Below are 27,159 nucleotides of genomic sequence, written 5' to 3' on the forward strand. Positions count from 1 at the left end.
TAGTACCTATATATGTATTTGGTTGAATAGCCAGGGGAAGGGAATTTGCGGGAATATCTTTAGAATTTTGCCTACCATATGTTTATTTACTGAAATTATTATTATTAATCTATTTTTAGGGATGTTGGTGAATTTCGTGGCACTGTGCCAAGGAATGATCTCTGACACTGATTCAAACTCATTTAGTTCCTGCCCTAGCTGGTTTGGCTTAATGGATAGAGCATCAGCCTGTGAACTGAAGGGTTGTGGGTTCAATTCTGGTCAAGGGCATGTACCTCGATTGCAGGCTTGATCCCCGGCCCCGGTTGGGGTGCGTGTGGGAGGCAACCAATTGATATGTCTCTCTCACATCGATGTTTCTCTCTCTGTCTCTCCCCCTCCCTTCCACTCTCTAAAAATCAATGGAAAATATTCTCAGGTGAGGATTAACAAACTCAGTTAGTTCTGAGCACCATAGAAAGTCTAAAGATCCTATTTCTACAACCAGAAAAAAAAATCCACACAGAGTTTTAAATGAGAAATCTGAGATTGGAGGCAGGGCATCTGAGGAATACAATTCTTCACTTAGAAAGCCGCACTTATGGTTAGCAATAAAGAGTACATTCACATAAGGTATAGAGATACTAACTCTCACCTGGCCTTTTCAGGAGATCCTCTTTCTCTTTCTCTCTCTGGATCACTTGTCTCGAAGTGTTGGCCCGTGGAGAAGATAGAAGTTAGACCGCTCAAGCAGAAGTCCTCCTGAGATTCTAGAGAAGCAGAGTCTTCCAGCAGCCAACCTGTAGGGAGTAGTGACTGGATGTGGCAAGTGATTCTTGAGAAAAAGCAGGACTTTCTGAAGGATTGGAGGTTTCCTTACAGGGATAGTACAAATGAGATAAACAGGGCCCCAAATTTCCCCCCTTTGGTCTGGGGTGACTAGAGAACAACTGTTCAGGGGCTTAATGGTGATCAGCTTCTCGGTGTTACAAGAGGGTTAGAATTTTTTTTTCTTTTCATCTGAAATAAATCACTAACCCTGATTGAGACCCCTGAAATTAACACCCCATTCCCTACCTCTAGCTGGACAGTGGCACCACTGAGGGGCCCCTCCCCCAGGCTTTAGCTGCTTACTGGGACACCTGATGACAAAATAAGAGTTTCCAAGACACTAGAGATGATGTAACAGTAGAGTGATTGGGAAACGGGTCATAAACCCCATCCCTGTGGTGACGGGGATGGGGCTGTGGGGGAGAGGAGGGTGTGTCCAGGCAGGAGGACGTGATGGGTAGAAGAATTTAAAGGAGGCATAAATCTCTATGTGACTGACTGGTGTTATTTCTTTTAGCATACACATCAAAGAATACAATTTGTATGCATTTACACCTGTTTCTAATGAGAATGCATACACATGTTGAAAAAACTCATTGTATCTTGTATGCATATGCAAGCACACACAGAGGGATTCGTTCCCCTTTTGCCTAGGGCCATGGTCGGCAAACTGCGGCTCGCGAGCTACATGCGGCTCTTTGGCCCCTTGAGTGTGGCTCTTCCACAAAATACCATGGCCTGGGCGAGTCTATTCTGAAGAAGTGGTGTTAGAAGAAGTTTAAGTTTAAAAAATTTGGCTCTCAAAAGAAATTTCAATCGTTGTACTGTTGATATTTGGCTCCGTTGACTAATGAGTTTGCCGATCACTGGCCTAGGGGATAACTGACACTTGAACAGTCATTTAAAGGCTAAAAAATGGACCTGGTCAGTGTTGCTCAGTGGTTAGAATTTCAAAGATAACGTTTAAAAAATGGAGCATTATTTTATACTAAATGTTCACCGCAGATGTGATTATTGCAAATGATTGTCATTATCCTTATGTTTTAGATGATAAAATAGGCACTTTAAAAGAAAAAAAGAACAAAAAATAAATAAAACTGAGGCACTTTATGTTCTTAAGAGAGCTTAAGTATGCTACACAAAGTAACAAATGTAGTAAGTGTTGGAGCCTAGATTCAAGATCATCTTGGACCTTAACCACTATGCTGTGCTGCCATCCACTGATGACTCCCAGATCCACATCTTCAGCTCAGTCTCTCTCCTTGATGACAGTCTTGAGTATCCAGTGACCCTCTACACATCTTTATGTTATGGTCCCATAAACACCTGACACTCAACATGTACACCCCTAAATTTAGCCTTGGCAAATGTATGCCTTCTCTGATGTCAGTAACTCTGTGAAAGATACCTTCATCTATCCAGCAGTTTCAGCCACCTCAGACTCTTCCACTACTCTCACCAACCCTAACACATCCATCCAATCAATAGCCAGGTCTTTAAAATAAAACTTTACCCCTCTCTACCCTCTTCCTACACCTGCCTAACTTCTACTAACCTTAGATGAGTTTTTCTGGCTAAGCTATCTCTTAGGGCCCACAGAATGGCCCTGTGATAGAGAGACGTCTTCTCAGATTGTAGCACTGCATATTTTATTAACTAGAGGCCTGGTGCACAATATTTGTGCATGGAGTGGGGGAGAGGGGTTCCTCAGCCCAGCCTGCACCCTCTCTAATCTGGGACCCCTCGGGGGATGTCTGACTGCCGGTTTAGGCCTGATCCCACAGGGCCTCTAGTATAAGTACAGTAATGTTCACAGTTCAAAAATAAAAATCCCTCAAATGTCCATCAACAAAAAAATGGACCATAATCTGTGGTATATTACTATAATAAAATAGAATATAGCAAAGACAATAAATTAATCTACATCTAAAACTGGCGGTTGGACATCCCTCTCACAATCCGGGACCGCTGGCTCCTAACCACTCGCCTGCCTGCCTACCTGATTGCCCCTAACCCCTCTGCCTGCTGGCCTGATGCCCCTAACTGCTCCCCTGCCTGCCAGATTGTCCCTAACCACCTCTGCCTGCATGGGGGGGGGTGTCCCTCAACCCAGCCTGCACCCTCTCCAATCTGGGACCCCTGAGGGATCAGGCCTAAACCGGCAGTCGGACATCCTTCTCGCAATCCAGGACTGCTGGCTCCTAACTGCTCGCCTGCCTGCCTGCCTGATTGCCCCTAACCCCTCTGCCTGCCTGCCTGATCATCCCTAACCCCTCTGCCTGCCAGCCTGATTGCCCCTACCTTGCCCCCCTGCTGGTCTGATCACCCCTAACCACCTCTGCCTCGGGCCCCAGTCTGGCCTCCCTCTGTGGGATGTGACCTGGCAGATCAGGGGAAGGCACCACCCCCATTACCCCACTGCTGCTGCCACTGCCGGCCTGAGCCTCAGCCCTTAGCAGCTGCCCACGGCTGCCTGAGCCTTGGCCCTCATAGCTGCAGCAGCTTTGTCTGGAAGGACATCCGGAAGATGTCTACTCTAATTAGCATATTACCCTTTTATTAGTATAGATATGGTCTCTGATATACTGACCTCCATAAAAGCAAGATCCCTGAATTCCAAGAGACTTGCATATTACCTGGTACACCATTTTGAATAAATTCTATCAGAGTTGAAGACCAGGACTCGAGGGCCACAATGGGTTCTTAAACTGGACCTGAGGGCCGGAACAAAAACATGGATGGAGTGTTTGTGTGAACTAATATAAATTCAAAGTAAAGGAGCGGAGAGGAGAGCAAGAGAACTGGATAGAACAGCCGGATCCGACCCGTGGGCCGTAGTTTGCCCAAGGCTGTGTTAGGATGAGGATAGATTAATTTCTTAATCTTCCAATGAAGGTTATATCTGGATGAAAAGGCAAAAGGAAAGGATGTGAAACTTTTACTGAATGGAATGTGATGGGAACCCTTTATATCTTTCCCCACTTGACTTATATAGTATTCAGAATACACCCAGTAGAAACAGAGTCTGAAAGAACATGTAGTTTCTAGTAGACAGTTCCTTGGTCTTAATAGGAAACACATGGGAAGAATCAGCTCCACATTTTGCACTGCACATTACTGCTGTTGAGAATGTATCCTGGAAATGTGCAATAAAGGAGAAAGAACAATATGGAAATAGCATAGTCCCCTTGTAATGTCATCAGAACAGTGACCTAAATTATTTTTTATTTTTTATTCCATCCAGGACTTTTTAAAAATATATATTTTATTGATTTTTTACAGAGAGGAAAGGAGAAGGATAGAGAGTTAGAAACATTGATGAGAGAGAAACATTGATCTCTGCCTCCTGCACACCCCCTACTGGGGATGTGCCCACAACCGAGGTACATGCCCTTGACTGGAATCAAACCTTGGACCTTTCAGTCCACAGGCCAACGCTCTATCCACTGAGCCAAACCAGTTAGGGCCAGGACATACATATATATATATATATATATATATATATATATATATATATATATATTTCAAAGAGGAAGGGAGAGGGAGAGAGGGATAGAAACATCAATGATGAGAGAGAATCATTGATCAGCTGCCTCCTGTATGCCCCACACTGGGCTAAGTCTCCTTGAGTTGATAGAGTGGCCTTGTGTAGTAGGTGTCCTATAGGGCCCAGTGGCTCAGCCTCCCCTATCACCTGAGGTGGACACTCTTGATGCACCCCTTTGTGGGCTGTGTGCAAAGTCTTGTTGTAGTTGAGCCTTGATTGCTGTTGGTGTCACTGGGAGGAACTGACCTCCAAGCCAATTGTCTATGAGGACCAGCTGCGACTACAGTGGAGAGCTGCTGTGCAGGAGACACCCTTATGGGGCAGGACTTGCTTCAGTGGGGCTTTGGTGCTCATTGAGTCTGCCCCTTGAGTGTGTCACTTATGGATGTAAAGAGTTGTAATCTGGTATGGTCTCACACTGACCATTGGGTACACTGGCTCTTGGGTCTCCAGGGAGGTGCAAAGTCAGTCACTGCCTGGGGCTACCCAGCAGGAGCTACAGAGAGATCTGCAGATTCCTCCTCTTTGTATCTGGTTTGGAAGTGCCCAGACGAGGCCCAGCTGTGAAGCAAGGCAAGCTGGTGCTGGTGCTGGGTCTTGAGCCTTTTATTGATAGGTTTGGGGATCCCTAATCCAGCTCCAGCTCCTTTGACAGGTTTTAGCCTGAGAAAGGACAGGCCCATCATATGCAAAAGCTGCTGCACACAGCTTGGGTGGGGTTGTAAATTGGGTGGGGCAGGGTCTCAGGAAATCACCAGGGCTGAGCAAACAGAAATGGCTGCCAGTCAGCCCTGCAACTGGGGAGGGCCCAACATAGGAACAATGACAACTGCAACCACCTCTATCTGGAAGAAAGCCACCCTTGAGTTCCTGCCCCGATGCCAAACAGCCCAGTTTCTCCTAGAATGTGTCTGGGTCCCCCCAGAGCCTCACTTGGCACTGGAGTTCAGAGGAAGCAGGAGCTTGTAAGTTCAGTTTGTAGTGCTGGCCTTTTAAGAGGAGCAGCTGGGTCTCCAGCAGCCTCTGTGTCACTGAGCCCCTATCTGCACTGGTTTTTACAGCCCGTAGTTCTTACTGCCCGTAGAGACTTCTTTTCCCAGTCCTGGGGCCCTGGGCTGGACGTCTAGTGTGGGGCTGGGACCCCTTTCTTCTCCAGGTGGCCTCCACCAAGGCGAGTTCCCTCCTGGTTAAAAAGGTGACACACGTGGGTGCCAGACCATCCCGTTCTGCGCCTCCGCACCTCCTACCAGTCTCAGTGTGTTTTCTTCCTTACTTCTCTAGTTGTAGGGCCTCCATTAAGCCAGATTTCTGGTGGTTCTGGATGTTGGTTGTTCTGTATTTTAGTTGTAATTTTGATGTGGTTGTGGGAGGCAGCGAGTACAGGCATTTGCCTGTGCTGCCATTTTGGTTCTACCAAGGCCTATGAGTTCTTTATAAATATTAGGTATTAACCCTGGATCAGATATATGATTGGCAAATATTTGCCCTTATTTCAGAGGTTGCCTTTTCATTTTGTTGATGGTTTCCTTTGCTGTGAGTTAAACAGTTAGCAACAATCTACTCAGGACTTTTTGTTATATGAGATAATTTGTCATCATGTGTTAAACCAGTTTAGTCAAGATCTTCTGTTTTGGTAAAGAAAAGTGGCTTATCTGAGAATTCTCACTGTGCCAGGGGTTTGTTTTATGTTCATTCTGAGTTACCAAGAAGGCAAGAAGCAGCTACCTACTGGCTTATGGGGTCCTTCTGGAGACTATAAAGAGGCCTCACACATCCCATTGGCACCCTCAGAAGGTTCACAAACCCATGGAGGCAATAGTGCCAGTTCCTTCAATACCAAGCAAATTGAGGCATGCCATTGTAGCACCAGTGATTAAAGACGGACCTTGAGGGTGGCCTTTATTCATTGAGAGTCTATCATTTTAATTCCTGTGAGCACAGCACACCTAAGAATAATAAGGTATGTAAATTTAAAAAAAGAAAGAAAATTCTAGAAATAGCACCAACCCTGCCCCTTCACCCAATGCTGTCATGACAAGCTAAAGACAGACTAGAACCCCAATGGTCTGGCATCCCTTCCCTTCACAGTGATTGTAGATTATCTAGGCACAGTGTGAATGCCTCCTTATAGGCCAATGCTAGGCTGTGTGTGTCTTTCACCCAAGATAGAACAGGAGGACTAGAATTAGTATCCCAGGCCTCACCCAGCTATGACACCCAGCTAGTGGGTCACCACCTACAACAGTTCTGGGCTATAATCAGGGCTTGTCTCCTACAGTTAATCCTTTAGAAAATAACTATATTTTCTCTGGTCAAGGAGGAGTGGAGGAGGGTGATATGGACCTATAACTGATTATACTGTGTATATATATTAGAGGCCCAGTGCATGAATTCGTGCATGGGTGGGGTCCAGCCAGGCTGGCCAGGGGGAGGGGACATGGGCGGTTGTCTGGCCTACCTGCTGGTCAAACTCCTGGGCGGGGGGACAATTTGTATATTAGACTTTTATTATATAGGATATACACTGAGTGGCCAGATTATTATGCGTTCAGAGATCATAATAATCTGGCCATTCAGTGTATGTCCCAGGCAAATGAAGAGAAATTAAAATTGCTATTAATGTAAAAAGCCAGGTCATTTTAAGAAAGATTATATAAAACAGAAATGGGATTTAAAAAAAAGTAACAGAAGCAAGCATAGGGCTGCTCTGAGAATTATGAGAGCATTTCCACTTCTTACCAATACTTTAGGAGAAATTGAAATTACCATAACAGGGGAAACTACCAAGGCCCATATGGATACCAGGGTTACTTTATCTATTCTTACCCCTACCCAATTAAATCACTCTCTCCCTCAGAGTAAAGCTTCTGTACAAATTGAAGGAGTATCTAACCAATCAAGGTCTGTTTTTAAGTCAGAATCTATTATTCCCTTCCAGCTAGGGAACATGTTATGGAGCAATACATATTCTTATTAGTCAAATCTGCCCCAATTCACCTGATAGGGCAAGATTTTCTTGAAATGTTCATTTAAAACTAAATGAACCAGGCACTGAAACAATTGAGAAAATAATGATTTTAAAGGAGCCTCAACAACAGGAAACTAATCTTGAGACTGAATGTTTGCTACAAAATGTTCCTATGAAATTCTGGGCTCTTTCCAGTATGGATATTGGCAAAATTAAGTTAGCCACTCCAGTTAAAATAACTATTGACAATACTTTACCTTCACTTAATTTTTGTCAATATCCTTTTAGACTTGATGCACTGGCCAGAATCAAACCCATTATACGAGATTACTTTAAAGAGAGGGCTTTTCTTCCCATGCACGAGCTCCTGTAATACTCCTTACCTTTCTAGTAAAGAAACCCAATGGGAAAGAATGGACATTTGTACAATATCTCAGAGCTATAAGCAAAATAGTTATTCCTAGACATCCTGTGGTTCCGAATCCACATACTCTGTTACCTACCATTTCTATTTATTGCCAATAGTTTCATGTAGTATTTTTTCAGCGTTCCTATAGAAAAAGGCAATCATTATTTTTTTTTTCGCCTTCACCTGGGAAGGTTACCAATTCACTTGGACCACAATTTCCCCAGTGTTATATAAAGAGTCCCACATATTTCTCTCAAATACTAAAGGCTGATTTAAATGATGTTGAAATTTGCAGAGATTCTACTCTGATCTAATATGCGGAGGATTTACTTTTATGCTCCAGGGCATTATTAGATTCCCCAAAGGACACAGTTTATCTAAGGATTGTTTGTTTAGTTACTCTTTCTGAGAGTTCATTATTGGTGTATAAAAATGCCATAGATTTCTGGGTGTTAATTTTGTATCCTGCTACATTGCCAAATTCATTTACTAAATCTAGTAGTTTTTTGGTGGACTCTTTAGGGTTTTCTATGTACAATATCATGTCATCTGTGAATAATGACAGTTTTATGTCCTCCTTTCCAATTTGGATGCCTTTTATTTCTTCTTGTCTGATCGCTGTGGCTAGGACTTCCAGTACTATGTTGAATAAGAGTGGTGAAAGCATACATCCCTGTCTTGTTCCTGCTCTTAAGGGAAATGCTTTTAGTTTTTGTCCATTGAGTATGATGTTGGCTGTAGATTTATCATATATGGCTTTTATTATATTAAGGTATGATCCCTCTATTCCCACTTTGCTGAGAGTTTATCAAAACTGGGTGTTGGCCGAAACCGGTTTGGCTCAGCGGATAGAGCGTCGGGCTGTGGACTGAAGGGTCCCGGGTTCGATTCCAGTCAAGGGCATGTACCTTGGTTGCGGGCACATCCCCAGTTGGGGGTGTGCAGGAGGCAGCTGATCGATGTTTCTCTCTCATCGATGTTTCTAGCTCTCTATCCCTCTCACTTCCTCTCTGTAAAATATCAATAAAATATATTAAAAAAAAAAAACTGGGTGTTGGATTTTGTCAAATGTTTTTAAAAAATCTATTGATATGATCATGTGATTTTTGTCTTTCAATTTGTGTATGTGATGTATCATGTTTATTGATTTGTGAATATTGCACCAGCCTTGCATCCCTGGAATAAATCCCACTTGATTATGGTGTGTAATCTTTTTAATATATTGCTGGATGCCATTTGCTAATATTTTGTTGAGGATTTTAGCATCTATGTTCATCAGGGATATTGGCTTGTAATTCTCTTTCTTTGTAGTGCCTTTATCTGGTTTTGGAATTAGGATAATGCTGACCTCATAAAAAGAGGTTGGAAGTGTTCCTTCCTCTTGGATTTTTTGGAATAGTTTGAGGTGTATAGATGTTAGTTCTTCTGTGAATATTTGGTAAAATTCCCTTGTGAAGCCATCTGGATCAGGGCTTTTGTTTGCTGGGAGTTTTTGTTGACTGCTTCACTTTCATCAATTGTTATCAGCCTGTTCAGGTTTTCTAATCCTTCCTGATTCCGTTTTGGAAGATTGTAATTTTCTAGGAATTTGTCCATTTCGTCCAGGTTGTTCAGCTTGTTGGCATATAGTTGGTCAGTATTTTCTTACAATCCTTTGTATTTCTATGGTGTCAGTTGTTACATCACCTCATATGTTTCTGATTCTATTTATCTGGGTCCTCTTTCTGTTTCTCGATGAGTCTGACTAAAGGTTCATCAATCTTGTTATCTTTTTAAAGAACCAGCTCTTGGTTTTTTTTATCTTTTGTATTGTGGTGGTTTGTTTGTTTGTTTGTTTGTTTGTCTCTATGTCATTTATTTCTGCTCTAATCTTTATTATTTCCTTCCTTCTTCTTACCCTGGGATTTTCTTGTTGTTCTCTTTCTAATTCTTTAACTTTTAGAGTTAGATCATTTATTAGAAAATTTTCTTATATCTTGAGGTGGGCCTGTAGTGCTATGACTTTCCCTGTCAGGACTGCTTTTGCTGTGTCCCATAGATTTTGGGTTGTTGTGTGTTCATTTTCATTTGTTTCCAGGGAGGTTTTTTTTTTATTCCTTGGACTTCATTGATAACCCATTCATTGTTTAATCAACCAGTCTTTCTCGGCTCCTATATAGGAAAGTATATTGATGGAGCCTCCCATGTTGGTCTGTGTAAGGACACCATATACCCAACCAGTTGCAAGTTAGTAATGGTCAGATGAAATAAACAATACAAATTATCTCACACCTAGTAGTGTTGGCAGCAGGGAAAACAGCACCAGGTGTTAGATTGGTAGGGTCAGGCAGGACCTAGGTTCAGCAACCTCACTACTTGAATTCTAGTTAGGAAAGAATTCAGAGCCAAGACTCAAACTATAAGAGAACATCCTATATAATAAAGAGGTAATATGCAAATTGATCCTCATGCCCTCACAAGATGGCTGCCTACAACCAGGCCAGAAGGGGGGTTAGTGAGAGATGACCAAAGGACTAAACAGCAGGCTATGTGGGGCGACCAGGCCAGTGGGGGGGGCAGTTGGGGGTGACCAGGCTGGCATGGAGGCAGTTGGGGGTGATTAGGCTGGCAGGGGGGGCAGTGAGGGGCAACTAGGCCAGTGGGGGGGCAGTTGGGGTGACCAGGACAGCAGGGGGGGCAGTTAGGGGCAACCAGGCCAGCAGAGGAGGGCATTTGGGGGTGACCAGGCCAGCAAGGGGGGCAGTTAAGGGTGATCAGGCTGGCATGCAAAGGCAGTGAGGGGAGATCAGGCCAGCAGGGAGGGCAGTTAGGGGTGACCAGGAAGGCAGGCAGGTCAGCAATTAGGAGCCAGTGGTCCAGGATTGTGAGAGGGATGTCCGACTGCCGGTTTAGGCCAGCAGTTGGGCATCCTCCAAGGTGTCCCAGATTGGAGAGGGTGCAGTCTGGGCTGAGGGACCCCCCCCCCCGCACGAATTTCATGCACTAGGCCTCTAGTTTATTTAGAAAATCACAGAGGTAGAAGAAATAATTCTTGGAAGAAATGGGCTTAGGAAATAAGTTATAGAGGCAAAGGAAGGGCCCTTGGAGCTTATGGGGAGAGTGAAGGGAACACCAGGCTGTACTCTCAGGAGAGAGAGAGTGTTCCCCTCTATTCTAAGGGTTTTTAAGGTGGAGATTTTAGGGGAGGTCCTAGGGGAAGATCTCAATGGAATATTCAGCAGCTTTCCAAGTGTGTGCTGATTGATTCAGTGCCAGGGCTGGGGTCATTATTCAATGCAGCTTGTCCTGAGTCAGCTGTGATATCCCTTGTCTGGTTTTGCTGCTTTTCCGGGTCTAGAGCTGAAATACAACTGAGGCCCAGATGTTATCTCTAGGAAGGAAAAGTCAGGAGGTATAAACTGAATGACCCGTGATTTGAAAGGTCAGGGGGTCCACATAGTATGACCAGTGATATGCTAAGTGAGGAAAGGTCACCCTGGGAATGAGGTCCCACCCTATAATTGTCTGTTGCTAGGCACTCAGAGCTTTCCACTCTAGTGTCCTTCTGTACCTGGCCCAACGTCCTTGCTCTGCTCACGTCTGTCTAACTACCTACCACAGTAGTGCGCAAAAAATATTGATACATTCAAGTTATCACCCTGATCTTATCTACTCTATACACACACATACCACAAATTCTACTCAAATCTGTTTTTTTATTTCTATCAAAATCCTCCAGTCTTAGAAGAGATTACAGACAGATATAAATCCCCCCCCCCTTTTACTCCCTTCTTAAACATTAAAGGCAGTTCACTTTAACTTATAACATCTCTGTGGTGATCACGAGATTAAAACAACAGGGACTGTATCAAAAAGCAGTTGCCGGGAGAAACCAAGATGGCAGCATAGGTAAACACCTAAACTGCTGCCTCGCACAACAATTTCAAAACTACAACTAAAAGACAGAACGGACATCATCCAGAAACACAGGAAAGCTGGCTGAGTGGAAATTCTACAACTAGAAGGAAAGAGAAAAGCACACTGAGACTCAGAGGAGCTGCAGGAGGCAGAGGTACTGAGACACGCGTGGAGAGGACTGGCAACTGAGTGTGCAGCTGGCTTTTTCAAGCGGGAGGGAGACAAAAGCTCCCAACTGTGCTGAACTCCAGTTCCGGGTGAGACTCTGGGGACCCAGACTCATACGGGGTGAAACTGGACTGTCAGGAAAGAGAAAAGCACACTGAGACTCCGAGGAACTGGGGAAGGCAGAGGTACTGAGGCGCGTGCACAGAGAGGGCGGGCAACTGAGTATGTGGCTGGCTTTCTCAAGTGGGAGGGAGACAAAAGCTCCCGACTGCACTGAACTCCAGTTCCGGGTGAGACTCTGGGGACCCAGACTCATTCAGGGAGAAACTGGACTGTCTGGAAGCGGGCGGAACTCGAAGGTGGCTTTCTCTCAGAGGTGCTTGCAGCGATTACCATGGGACACTGAGACACAGGGGCCTATTAAGGCAGGGCTGACGGGAAACCAATGCTGCTGATCCACCCTGAGACTCCGCCCCATCCAAGCTGATCACAGAGGCTTTTGCAAGTCTTGTCTCACAAGGGAGTCTCCAGCACAGAAGTTCTCCCAGTGTAGACACAGCTGATCCTCACAGCCAATTGGCCTGGAGGTCAATTCTTCCCAGTGATACCAACAACAATCAAGGCTTAACTACAACAAGACTGTGCACACAGCCCACTAAGGGGTACACCAAGAGTGTCCACCTCAGGTAACTGGGGAGGCTGAGCCACTGGGCCCTATAGGACACCTAGCACACAAAGCCACTCTATCAACTCAGGGAAGCAACCAAAATGTGGAGACAAAGAAACAGATCACAAATGAAAGAAATGGAGGAAAGCAAATGACTGGATATAGAGTTCAAAACCACAGTTATAAGGTTTTTCAAGAATTTTCTAGAAAAGGCCAATAAATTTAACGAGACCCTCGAGGATATTATAAGGACCAACTAGAAATTAATCATACACTGACTGAAATAAAAAATAATATACAGAGATCCAACAGCAGACTAGAGGATCGCAAGAATCAAGTCAAAGATTTGAAATACAAAGAAGCAAAAAACACCCAACCGGAAAAGCAAAAAGCAAAAAGAATCCAAAAATATGAAGATAGTGTAAGGAGCCTCTGGGACAACTTCAAGCATACCAACATCAGAATTATGGGGGTGCCAGAAGAAGAGAGAGAGCAATATACTGAAAACCTATTTGAAGAAATAATGACAGAAAACTTCCCCCACCTGGTGAAAGAAATAGACTTACAAGTCCAGGAAGCGCACAGAACCCCAAACAAAAGGAATCCAAAGAGGACCACACCAAGACACATCATAATTAAAATGCCAAGAGCAAAAGACAAAGAGAGAATATTAAAAGCAGCAAGAGAAAAACAGTTAGTTACCTACAAGGGAGCACCCATATGATTGTCAGCTGATTTCTCAACAGAAACTATGCAGGCCAGATGGGAGTGGCAAGAAATATTCAAAGTGATGAATAGCAAGAACCTACAACCAAGATTACTCTACCCAGCAAAGCTTTCATTCAGAATTGAAGGGCAGATAAAGAGCTTCACAGATAAGAAAAAGCTAAAGGAGTTCATCACCACCAAACCAGTATTATATGAAATGCTGAAAGGTATTCTTAAAGAAGAGGAAGAGGAAGAAAAAGGTAAAGATAAAAATTATGAACAACAAATACATATCTATGAACAAGTGAATCTAAAAATCAAGTGAATAAAAAATCTGATGAACAGAATAAACTGGTGAATATAATAGAATCAGGGGCATAGAAAGGGAGTGGACTGACAATTCTCAGGGGGAAAGGGGTGTGGGGGGGTGCGGGAAGAGACTGGACAAAAATCGTACACCTATGGATGAGGACAGTGGGGGTGGGTAAGGGCAGAGGGTGGGGTGGGAACCGAGTGGAGGGGAGCTATGGGGGAAAAAGAGGAACAATTGTAATAATCTGAACAATAAAGATTTATTAAATTAAAAAAAAAAAGCAGTTGCCACAGAGCAGAATCTATTTTATCATTAGAAGAATATTATCGCCAGTGGTAGACTACCTGTTTTAATACTCTGTAATCAAAAACATTAACAGATTTATTCAATTGTATATGTGAAAATGTACAGATAAGTGGCTAAAAGTGTTTATACAACATTCAAATAGAAAAACTGCTCTGAGCTGCCTGCAGCTGTCAAGAGGGTGCAGTCTACATTTTTTACACTAGGGGCAGCAACATATAAGAAATGGTTCTTTATTCCCATGACATTTCTAAGGGACTGTAATATTTGACCAAAAACAAATACATATTAATTAGAAATTGAAAGACTGATACTTTGGGACCAGTTTTCTGGGATTTGAGGAAGACCTCTAGGGGAAGATGTTGATTGGTGTGGTATATACTTTTGTTGCTTTTAAAGCTAGATGAAATGATGCCTTTGTCTCTCAGCATGAGACACAGCATCAAATGGGAGAATAGCACGCAGCAGGGTCTGGATTCAAAGTCATTCCATAGAGTGATTCTCAACTAAACTTCTAAAAAAATCTCTCTGTTTATCTTTGTGTATTTATATAGTGTATGTAAAAGAATTATAAGGATGAATGAGTCTGCTTGTTTGGTTAAACCCATCTTCCAGGTAACTCCATATTGTTTTCCATAGTGGCTGCACCAGTCTGCATTCCCACCAACAGTGCACAAGAATTCCCTTTTCTTCACATCCTCGCCAACACTTGTTTGTTGATTTATTGATGGTAGCCATTCTGACAGATGTGAGGTGATATCTCCTTGTGGTTTTAATTTGCATTTCTCTGATGATGAGTGACATGATGGATTTTTTCATGTCTACTGGCCATCGGTATGTCCTTTTTGAAGAAGTGTCTATTCAGGTCCTTTGCCCATTTTTTTAATTGGATTGTTTGTTTGTTTGTTTGTTTGGTGTTGAGTTTTATAAGTCCTTTAGAAATTTTGGATATTAACTCTTTATTAGATGTATCATTGACAAATATGTTCTCCCATTCAGTGGGTTGTCTTTTCATTTTGTTGATGGACCTGGAGAGTATTATACTAAGTGAAATAAGCGAGTCAGAGAAAGACAAGTACCATATGATTTCACTTATATGTGGAATCTAATGAACAAAATAAACGAACAAACAAAATAGAAACAGATACTCATAGATACAGAGAACAGACTGACAGCTGTCAGAGGGTGGGAGTGGAACTGGGTGAAAACTGTGAAGAGATTAAACAAAAAAACCCTCATAGAAACAGACAATAGTATGGTGATTACCAGCAGGAAAGGGAGTGGGGAGGTAGAAGTGAGTAAATGGGGGATAAGTGGTGATGGAAGGAGATTTGACAAGATGGTGAACATATAATACAATATACAGATGATGTATTATAGAATTGTACAACTGAAACATAATTTTATTAACCAATGTCACCCCAATAAATTTAGTAGAAAATTAAAAACACTCATCTTCCATAAGGTTGTGCTTTTTGAATACCAATTTTGTTTTTATCTCACAAGCTGAGGAATCAAGCATATTCAGCTTCAGTTTCCTTGGCAACCAAACTGCTTCCTGTCTAGACTTCTGGTCATGAGAAGAGAGAAAAGGAAAAACAAAGAATGGGGGAGGGAAGCTAAAAAATGTTATACCTTATCTCCCTTGCCTTTCCCTACCACAGTCTAATAATTCTCTACCACTCTAACCACTATCCACTAAAAATAAATTAAATTAAATCTGTGGATGATGTTGAGTGAGATTAATCCCACATGTAAAGTCCAAATTCCCTTGCTCCCATCTATGCATCTGGGGTAAAATCTAAGGTTTTCTTTCTTTTTAAAAAAAATATATTTTTATTGATTTCAGAGAGGAAGAGAGAGGAGAGAGAGAGAGAGAGAGAGAGAGAGAGAGAGAGAGAGAGAGAGAGAACATCAATGATGAGAGAGAATCATTGATTGGCTGACTCCTGTATGCCCCACATTGGGGATCAAGCCCACAATCTAGGCATGTGCCCTGATCGGGAATCAAATCCTAACCTCCTGGTTCATAAGTCGATGCTCAACCACTGAGCCACACCAGCTGGGCTCTGAGGTTTTCTTGACAAGAGACCCTAGACTGAGAACCCTTGACATCTTTATTTCTACTCCTTCCTGCCTCTCTTTCTCAAATATAGAATAGGATTTTTATCACTAATCATAGAAAACAGCTCTATACTTTTTTGTTCTCCTATTCCATCCCCTTATGTCTACTGAAATGAGTGAAGGAAGAGAAGAAATTTGACCCACGGAAGAGACAGGGGCCAGCACTACTCCTGGAATTCCTAAATGGTAAACTATTCCAGAGCAGAGGTTCTCAGTCACTCCTATCAATGCCTCCACATTGCATTATAAAGGAAGGCTTTTTGTTTCAGACCTGCCTTCATCTTCTCCAATCCAGCATTGTGTGCTCACTCTAAATCATCCTCATTGGCACCCATGCCACCATTCTCATTCTCATTCTCAACCTCTACTATGAATCCTCCCATAATAAACCATTTTGTGACCCTTATCACACTTCAAAGGGGCTGCCTGGAAATCCAACTCTCTGGGATAAACTTCAATGCTAGCAAACCTCAAATGCATGCCCTTAGATTGGCTCTATCATCTTGGCCTCAAGATTCTCCCTTTCTGGATTCTAGTTTTTAGTTGCAACAGGGTGCAAGGATACATTCAAATCCTCTCTTTCTTGGCCTAAAAGACTCCTACCACTTATAGGGGTCTGGACATCAGGGCCTCCAAATTCTCTCCCATGCACCTCTATCCTTTCTTACCCCCAGTTTCCCCATTCCCAGCCCCCACAGGGCGACAGGGAGCAGGGGATGCAGGATAAGGATATCATTGCCAATATTTTCCCTGTAAAAAATAGAGCAATGTGCCCTAGGCAGTTTGGCTCAGTGGATAGAGCATTGACCTGCAGACTGAAGGGTCCTGGTTTCAATTCTGGTCAAGAGCACATACCTCAGTTGCAGGCTTGATCCCTGTGTGGGAGACAACCAATTGATGTGTCTCTCACATTGATGTTTCTCTCTGTCTGTCTCTTCCTCTCCTTTCTACTCTAAAAATCAATGGAAAAAATCCTCAGGTGAGGATTAATTTTTAAAAAAGAAAAAGAAAACAGAGCAATTTAAAGAAAGCAACCAAAGTTTAAATTGTGAGGAAAGAGCTTGATGAGCTGAAGATATGTTTATAACTTTGTCTCTATTCCAAATGATCTGGGTGTCCCCACTGATATAAGTCCCAATCCTAGTCTCCCTCTCAGAGGCCCAGCTGTAGGCTGGAGCTGAGACCCTATACTCCACTCCACAACAGCTACCTTCACCCATATTCATTGGTTTAAAACAAAAAAACTTCTGCCGAGACCGGTTTGGCTCAGTGGATAGAGCGTCGGCCTGCGGACTGAAGGGTCCCGGGTTCGATTCCGGTCAAGGGCATGTACCTTGGTTGCGGGCACATCCCCAGTGGGAGGTGTGCAGGAGGCAGCTGATCAATGTTTCTCTCTCATCGATGTTTCTAGCTCTCTATCCCTCTCCCTTCCTCTCTGTAAAAAATCAATAAAATATATTTTTAAAAAAACAAACAAAAAAAAACTTCTAAGTTATCTTGGGGTAAAGATGAAATTTTTAAAATGCAATTACATGGTAATTTGAACTGGAATCAGTAAAAACATTATACATTCAGAGTTAAAGGAACCATTCAAGTCTATCCTCAGGCTAATTTTCATCTTGAACTGTTTTTTGTTTTTCTTTTAAATAAGAGAAACTGAAAAAAACCCACAACAACACTGAATTTTCAAAATTGTTCAACAAGCAAGCCTGAGGAAAGCAAAATAGACAGTAGAGAAAATAGCAGCAATCTTTGGCATAGTAAATTAAAAAATTGTTAAAAATTTTTAAATTTTATCTGATAATTATGTGAAATACCACAAAAACAGAGTGGACTCACATAAATAAAATCAGAAATGAAAGAGAAGTAACAACTGACACCTCAGAAATACAAAGGATAGCCCAGCTGTCCTGGCTCAGTGGTTGACCTATGAACCAGGAGGTCACGGTTCGATTCCTGGTCAGGGCACATGACAGGGTTTCTGGTTCGATCCCCAGTGTGGGGTGTGCAGAAGGCAGCCAATCAAAGATTCTCTCTCATCATTGATGTTTCTATCTATCCCTTCTCTGAAATCAATAAAAATAAAAGAAATACAAATGATTGTAAGAAAATACTATGAACAACTATCTTTCAAGAAATTGGACAAACTTGGCAAAATGGATAAATTCCTAGAAACATACAATCAATCTTCTGAAAATGAATCAGGAAGAATTAAAAAAAAACTGAATAGACCAATTACAAATAATTAAATCAAAGCAGTAATAATAATAACAATGATAATAAAACTCCCAGGCAAAAAAAAAAAAAAAGTCTTGGACCAGATGGCTTCACAGGTAAATTTTATCAAACATTCAAGGGAGAAGTAACACCTATCCTTCTCAAGCTATTTGAGAAAATTCAAGAGAAGGGACGACTTCCAAGCTCTTTTTATGAGGCCAGTGTTGTCCTAATTCCAAAACCAGATGGAGACAATACAAAGAAAGAAAACTCTGGGGCAATATCCCTGATAAACAGATGCTAAAATCCTCAACAATATATTAGTAAACTGGATCCAGCAATACATTAAAAAGATCATACACCATGATCCAGTGGGATTTATTCCAGAGATGCAAGGTTAGTACAATATTAGCAAATCAATAAATGTGATACATCACATAAACAAAATGAAGGATAAAAATCACATAATTATATCAACAAATGCAGAAAAAGCATTTGATAAAATCAGAACCCATTTATGATAAAAACTGTCAGCAAAGTGGGAACAGAGGGATCATATCTCAACATAATAAAGGCCATATATGACAAACCAACAATCAATATCATATTCAATGGGCAAAAACTAAGTGTTTCCCTTAACATCATGAACAGGACAGGATGCCCACTTTTACCACTCTTTTTTTTATTTAATAAATCTTTATTCAGATTATTACAATTGTTTCTCCTTTTTGCCCCCCATAGCTCCCGTCCACCTGGTACCCACCCCACCCTTTGCCCTTACCTCCCCCCCACTGTCCTCATCCATAGATGTACGATTTTTGTCCAGTCTCTTCTTGCACCCCCCCATACCCCTTTCCCCCTGAGAATTATCAGTCCACTCCCTTCCTATGCCCCTGATTCTATTATATTCACCAGTTTATTCTGTTCATCAGATTTTTAATTCACTTGATTTTTAGGTTCACTTGTTGATAGATATGTATTTGTTGTTCATAATTTTTATCTTTACTTTTTTCTTCTTCCTCTTCTTTAAGAATACCAGCATTTCATATAATACTGGTTTGGTGGCGATGAACTCCTTTAGCTTTTTCTTATCTGTGAAGCTCTTTATCTGACCTTCCATTCTGAATAATAGCTTTGCTGGGTAGAGTAATCTTGGTTGTAGGTTCTTGCTATTCATCACTTTGAATATTTCTTGCCACTCCCGTCTGGCCTGCATAGTTTCTGTTGAGAAATCAGCTGACAATCATATGGGTGCTCCCTTGTAGGTAATTAACTGTTTTTCTCTTGCTACTTTTAATATTCTCTCTTTGTCTTTTGCTCTTGGCATTTTAATTATGATGTGTCTTGGTGTGGTCCTCTTTGGATTCCTTTTGTTTGGGGTTCTGTGCGCTTCCTGGACTTGTAAGTCTATTTCTTTCACCAGGTCGGGGAAGTTTTCTGTCATTATTTCTTCAAATAGGTTTTCAGTATGTTGCTCTCTCTCTTCTTCTGGCACCCCCATAATTCTGATGTTGGTATGCTTGAAGTTGTCCCAGAGGCTTCTTACACTATCTTCAACTTTTTGGATTCTTTTTTCTTTTTTTGCTTTTCCGGTTGAGTGTTTTTTGCTTCTTTGTATTTCAAATCTTTGACTTGATTCTTGTGTTCCTCTAGTCTGTTGTTGGCTCTCTGTATAATATTTTTTATTTCAGTCAGTGTATGTTTAATTTCTAGTTGGTCCTTTTTCATATCTTCGAGGGTCTTGTTATATTTATCAGCCTTTTCTAGGATATTTTTGAAGAGCCTTATAACCGTGGTTTTGAATTCTATATCCAGTCGTTTGTTTTCCTCCATTTCTTTCGTTTGTGATCTGTTTCTTCTTCTCCCCATTTTTCACTGCTTTGCTGAGTTGGTAGAGTAGCTTTGTGTGCTAGGTTTCCTATATGGCCCAGTGAGTCAGCCTCCCCAGTTAACCTGAGGTGGACACTCTTGGTGCACCCCTTTGTGGACTGTGTGTACAGCCTTGTTGTAGTTAAGTCTTGATTGTTGTTGGTATCACTGGGAGGAATTGACCTCCAGGCCAGTTGACTGTAAGGATCAGCTGTGTCTACGCTGGGAGAAGTTCTGTGCTGGAGACAGCCTTATAGGATTAGACTTGCCAAATTGCAATAGCCTCTGTGCTCAGCTTGGATGGGGTGTAGTCTCACGGCGGAGCAGACAGTCTTGGCTTCCAGTCAGCCTTGCCCTTTTACGCATGCGCCTCCAGACCTCTGCCTTCCCTGGCTCCCGAGTCTCTGCCCGAGAGTCCAGATTCCCCCCACAAGAGTGTGGGTCCCCAGGGGCTCGCCTGGAACTGGGGTTCAGTGCAGTCAGAACTGGGGTTCAGTGCAGTCAGAACTGGGGTTCAGTGCAATCAGGAGCTTCCTACTCCCTTCTGCTAGGGAAAGCCTGTGGCAAACTCCGCAGCCTTTGTGCACACTGGTGCATGCGCCTCCAGTCCCCTGCCCGCCGGGGCTCCCCCGGGTCTCCCCCGGGTCTCCGAGTCTCTGGGTGCCTTTCTCTCTACCTGACAGTCCAGACTTCCCCTGTATGAGCCTGGGTCCACGGGGTTTCGCCTGGGACTGGGGTTTAGTGCAGTCAGAACTGGGGTTCAGTGCGGTCGGGGGCTTCCTTCCCCCTTCCGCCAGAGAAAGTCAGCCAGGCTCTCAGCCACCCTTCCTCTCTGTGCGCATAAAGACCCTTTGCCATACCTCCAATTCTCTGTGAGCTTTTCTCTTTCCTTCTAGTTGTAGAATTTTCACTCAGCCAGCTTTCCTGTGGTTCTGGATGGTGTCTGTTCTGTCTTTTAGTTGTAGTTTTGAAATTATTGTGCGAGGCAGCAGTTTAGGTGCTTACCTATGCCGCCATCTTGGTTTCTCTTGGATTTTTTTTTTCTTTTTGCTTTTTCGGTTGAGTGTTTTTTGCTTCTTTGAATTTCAATTCTTTGACTTGATTCTTGTGTTCCTTTAGTCTGTTGTTGGGTCTCTGTATAATATTTTTTATTTCAGTCAGTGTATGTTTAATTTTTAGTTGGTCCTTTTTCATATCTTCGAGGGTCTCATTATATTTATCGGCCTTTTCTAGGATATTCTTGAAAAGCCTTATAACCGTGGTTTTGAATTCTATATCCAGTCGTTTGTTTTCCTCCATTTCTTTCGTTTGTGATCTGTTTCTTTAACGCCACATTTTCACTGCTTCCCTGAGTTGGTAGGGTAGATTTGTGTGCTAGGTTTCCTATATGGCCCAGTGGGTCGGCCTCCCCAGTTAACCTGAGGTGGGCACTCCTGGTGCACCCCTTTGTGGACTGTGTGTACAACCTTGTTGTAGTTAAGTCTTGATTGTTGTTGGTATCACTGGGAGGAATTGACCTGCAGGCCAGTTGGCTATGAGGATCAGCTGTGTCTACACTGGGAGATTTTCGGTGCTGGAGAAAGCCCTATAGGATTAGCCTTGCCAGATTGCAAAAGCCTCTGTGCTCAGCTTGGAATGGGTGGAGTCTCAGGGCGGAGCAGACAGTCTTGGCTTCCCATCAGCCCTGCCTTTGCTCGAGTCTCCAGACCTCTGCCTTCCATGGTTCCAAGTTTCCACCTTACAGTCCAGATTTCCCCAGTAAGAGCGTGGGTCCCCAGGGGCTCACCCGGAACTGCGGTTCAGTGCAGTCAGGAGCTTCTGACTCCCTTCCACTAGGGATAGCCTGTCACTTGCGCCTCCAGACCCCTGCCGCCGGGGATCCCCTGAGTCTCCATGTGCCTTTCTCTCTACCTGACAGTCCAAACTCCCCCTGTATGAGCCTGGGTCCACAGGGTTTCGCCCGGAACTGGGGTTCAGTGCAGTGGAACTGGGGTTCAGTGCAGTCGGGGGCTTCTTTCCCCCTCCCGCCAGAGAAAGCCAGCCAGGCACTCCGCCGCCCTTCCTCTCTGCGCGCGCATGTCTCCGTACCTCAGCTCTTTGCCGCTCCATCTCCGTGAGATTTCCTCTTTCCTTCTAGTTGTAGAATTTCCACTCAGCCAGCTTTCCTGTGGTTCTGGATGGTGTCCGTTCTGTCTTTTAGTTATAGTTTTGAAATTGTTGTGCGGGGCAGCAGTTTAGGTGCTTACCTATGCCGCCATCTTGGTTTCTCTGACCCCACTTTTACCACTCTTATTCAACATAGTATTGGCAGAAGGACTAGCCATAGCAATCAGATAAGATGAACAAATAAAAGGCATCCAAATGGAAAAGGAGGAATTAAAACTGTCATTATTCACAGATGGCATGATATTGTACATAGAAAACTGTAAACACTCAACAAAAAAAAAACCTTCTAGATCTAATAAATGAATTAAGCAAAGTAGCCGGATACAAAATATTCAGAAATTGGTGGCATTTTTATATACCAATAATGAACTATCAGAGAGAAATTAAGAAAACCATCCATCTCACTTACTATCACAACAAAAACATAAGGTATATAGGAATAAATTTAACCAATGAGGTAAAAGATGTGTCCTAGGGAAATTATGAGATACTGAAGAAAGAAATTGAGAAAGACACAAATAAGTGAAAGCATGGATAGGAAAAATTAGCATCATTAAAATGTCCATACTACTTAAAACAATTTGTAGAATGATTGCAATTTCTATTAAAATACTAATGACATATCTCACAGATCTAGAATAAATAATCCAAAAATATGTATGGAACCAAAAAAGACCCCAAATAGCCTCAGCAATCTTGAGAAAGAAGAACAAAGTTGGAGGTATCACACTACCTGATATCAAACTATACTACAAGGCCATAGTAATAAAAACAGCATGGTATTGATACAAGAACAGGCATATAGATTAATGAAACAGATTAGATAGCACAGAAATAAACCCATGTTTTTACAGGCAATTAATATTTGACAAAGGAGGCCAGAACATACAATGGGGTAAAGACAGTCTCTTTAACAAATGGTGTTGGGAAAATTGGACAGATACACACAAAAAAATAAAACTGGACCACCAACTTACACCATACACAAAAATAAACTCAAAATGGATTAAATACTTAAATATAAGTCACAAACCATAAAAATCCTAGCAGAAAACATAGGCAGTATAATTTCAGACATTTCTCATAGCAATATTTTTGCTGATATATCTCCTGAGGCAAGGCAAACAAAATAAAAAGTAAACAAATGGGACTACATCAAACTAAAAAGCTTTTGCACAGCAAAAGAAACCATTAACAAAATAAAAAGGGCACCCACTGAATGGGAGGTCATATTTGCCAATGACATATCTGATAAGAAGTTAATTTCCAATGTATATAAAGAATTTATACTACTCAACACCAAGAAGACAAACAACCCAATTAAAAATGGGCAATGGACCAGTATAAATACTTCTCCAAAAAGGACATACAGATGGCCAATAGACATATGAAAAAATCCACAATGTCACTAATCATCATCACAGAGATGAAGATTAAAAGCACAATGAGGTACCATCTCACACCTGTCGGAATGGCTATCATCAATAAATCAACAAACAACAAGTGCTGGCGAGGACGTGGAGAAAAGGGAACCCTAGTGCACTGCTGGTGGGAATGCAGATTAGTGCAGCCACTGTGGAGAACAGTATGGAGTTTCCTCAAAAAATCAAACTTCCTTTTTGATGCAATGATTCCACTTGTGGGAATATATGTGAAGAAACCCAAAATACTAATTTGAAAGAATATATGCACCCCTATGTTCAATGAAGCATTATTTACAATAGCCAAGATATGGAAACAATCCAAATATCCATCAGTAGATGAGTAGATAAAAAAAAAGCTGTGGTCGATGTACACAATGGAATACTTCTCCACTGTAAAAATGAAGAAAACCTTACCTTTTGGGACAGCATGGATGGATCCGGAGATTATTTTGCCAAGTGAATTAAGTCAGTCAGAGAAAGATAAATGCCATATGATCTCACGTATATGTGGAATCTAATGAACAAATAAACTGGGGAACAAAATAGAAACAGAGGCATGGACACATGGAACAGACTGACAGCTGTCAGAGGGGAAGGGGGTTGGGGAGCTGGTGAAAAAAAGGTGAAGGGATTAAACAAAAAAAGTGTGGATCTGAAAGCCAACTGCCTGGTTTCGTAGTTGGGCTATGTACTTACTAGCTGGCTAATTATCAGTTACCTCATCTTTCTTAGCCTGTTTCTTCATCTGTAACATGGGGATAATAATACCTATCTTGAAAGGTCCTTATGAGGATAAACTAAGTTAATCCATGTAAAGCACTTAACCAAGGGTCTGGTACATAATAAGCACTTGACATTGTTACTTCTTTGGACCAGGCACTGTGCTTAGTGTTTTCTGTACATGATGCTATTGAATTGTACAATGACCTAGATGTCACCTATGGAAGCTGACTGCTAGAGAGAGCCCTTCCTACTTGTGCTACAGTTGCTTTTGAGTTTTATTGCCCATCTTTTATAGCTGAAGAAAATGAGGGTCAGAGAGGTAATTTTGCTCAAGGTGCCTTAGCTATATATGAATGATCTGATTCCAAAGCCCAGCAAGTTGATTTTACTACATCAGAAGAAGAAGAGAAACAAAATAGAAAGGGGAGAGCCAATGCTGGGGGAGGGGGGAGAGAGGACTACATTGGGTTTTATCTCTAAGAAGGGCCTAAGATACCTTTGGGGCCAATGCAAGGCCAGGCCAGCAGAAGGCGGGGTGGGTGGAGCTGAGCCAAGGAGGAAGGGATAAATGCCAGGTCCTGACCCACAGCATCCACCCAGTCGTTCGTTCGTCCTCAGTGCAGGGCAACAGGTAAGAGTGACTTCCAGCCTGGTGCCCTCTTTCTGGTCTGTCTGCCCACCTAAAGGCTGCACATGCTAACTCTCTGGCCTGGCTAGATCTGACTCTGTTTCTTAGAATCTGTCTCTGTCATTTCCTCTCCCCTTCCCCCCATGTATTTTCCTGCTTTTCCCTATTTTTAGCTTTTTTTTTTTTTTTTTTTTTTTTTTTTTTTTTTTTTTTTTTTGGTCTTTGTCCCCTTGTTTCCTCTCCTTTGTTAGTTTTCAAGGTCACTCACTTCAGTTCATCTCTCTCCAACACACTAGCTTTCTCTTATTTTCCCTTCTTTGTCTGAATGCTATCTGTGTTCTTCCCTCCTCTCTCTCTCTCTCTCTCTCTCTCTCTCTCTCTCTCTCTCTCTCTCTCTCCATCTCTTCCTTCTATTCTGCTCAGTCTCTGTCTTTCTGTCTCTCCCTTCCTCTACTTCTCTTTCTCCCAGAAAGATGTCCCGATATTTCTTCCAGCAATTCTCCATTCCTCTCTCACTTTGACTCCTTCTCTCTGCTTAGCTGACAGCATAGATCTATGAGTCAGAGCCTAGGGGGACAGAAGTAGGAAGAGAAAACAGGACATGTAGAGATTATGGGAATAATGAATTGGGGAAAGGTTTGAAGGAATTGAGAGATGGATAATTAGTAGAAATAAGGGGGAAAGGTGAAAGAGGAAAGTGGTGTCACTGAAAGTCAATAGATTTGTTTTCTCACACTAATTCATTGTGAGACTCTCTGAAAATGGAGCTTAGCCTATAATTTCCATGGCTTCTTTTAATTTTGATTTTGTGGTCTTCTAAATTTTTCTGTGTTTAAGAATTTCTGATTTCTGCTTCCTGTTATCTAAAATTCTCTATGATTCTTTCATGATGGAGAGAGGGTGCTAGGAAGGGAAGTAAAACCTGATGCTTCCAACTCCTGTAAATAAGTGTTCACATCTACTCCAGACCTAACCTAGTCTAGCAAAGCAGGCCACAAAGGGGAAAGAGGAGGCAATGAATGCTACAATTAGTGGTTTCTGGCTCTCTGCTGGGGTAGAGTTGTGGTTGGCTCTTCTGATATCAGGGACTACAGATTGGCTGCTGACATGAGAGAGGATTTTAAGGTACAGGGAAAACCTTCTAGTAATGATCTGTCATTTGGCCTGAAATTGCACTATTATGTCTTTGAATAAAAGCATTGTTTTAATAAGAGCCTTGGCAAGGATTGCCACAGAGTGGGTGCATAAGTTATTAACTGGTGGAATGAATGAATGAACGTTCACCAGTGCCTGAAATTTTACTTCAGTTAGAAATATGTTCCTTTGGTAAAGGCATTGGTCACATTTCAAATTCAACTATTCCAGAAAGGAGCCTGTTAGTACAGCAGAGGGGATTGACCTCTGGAGTTGAGCTCTCAGTCAAGAATATATATAGTAATATTTAAATCACAGATCCACAGTGGTTAAGTTAGTAGGATCTGGAACCAGATTCCCCAGGTCCTCTTACTTAACTAACTCTGTGACCCGGACAGGTTACTTAATCCTTTTGAGCCTCAGTTCCATCGTCTTTGAAATAAAGTTGTCAGTGTCTACCTCGCAGAGTTATAAGGATTAAATAAGTTAATTCATGTGAAGTATTTCCAACAGTTAGTACTCTATGAGTGTTTGCCTATTAGAATCTGATGGATTCTATGAAGTTATCTAGTCCACTGTCTGTGGAGAAACTGAGGCCCAGGAAGAGAAAGTACAGGACCCACATTCACATAGTGAATTGTAACAGAATAAGGGCAAGAATTAGGGTTGAAACAAGAATCAATTTTTGAGACCTGGTCTGATGTATTCATGATGTAACTTCCCTTGGCTGTACCTTCACTTTCCCTACATAGAAAATGTAAAAAGCAAAAATAATAGCTAACACTTTTTCAATGTTTACTATGGAATAGACACTCTTCTATATACTTTATATAGATTATCTTACTGAATCTTCACAACATCCCTGTGAAGTAGATTGTCCTTGTTATTATCTACATTTTACAGATATAAGACACAGAGCAGAGATGTAACTTTTCTAAGGTCCCAGAGCTAGTGAGTGGTAGAGCCAGGATGAAAACCCAAATAGTCTGGCTCCAGAGGCTGTGCTTTTAATACCCCAAATCACTAAAAGACATCTTTGATTCAATTTTACTCACTCCAGTTTCATGACGGGTAGTGGGATGGA

At 42.2% G+C, this 27,159-nt stretch overlaps 1 protein-coding gene across 4 annotated transcripts in view; it reads left to right on the forward strand.

Annotated features, from left to right (window-relative positions):
• The window catches only part of ALAS2 (5'-aminolevulinate synthase 2), a 114,505-nt gene that overhangs the window by 67,501 nt on the left and 19,845 nt on the right, over positions 1-27,159 (forward strand). Inside the window, exon 1 of one of the 4 annotated variants that reach the window (XM_080652136.1) lies at positions 24,905-24,944. The exons of 2 other annotated variants lie outside the window; for them this stretch is intronic. The gene's annotated coding sequence lies outside the window, so the exon portion shown is untranslated. Of the gene's footprint in view, positions 1-24,904; positions 24,945-27,159 lie in introns of those variants that run through there. One more of the 4 variants, XM_080652139.1, reaches the window with a different exon arrangement.

This window comes from Plecotus auritus (assembly GCF_963455305.1).
Source record: "Plecotus auritus genome assembly, chromosome: X".
Lineage (NCBI taxonomy): Eukaryota > Metazoa > Chordata > Mammalia > Chiroptera > Vespertilionidae > Plecotus > Plecotus auritus.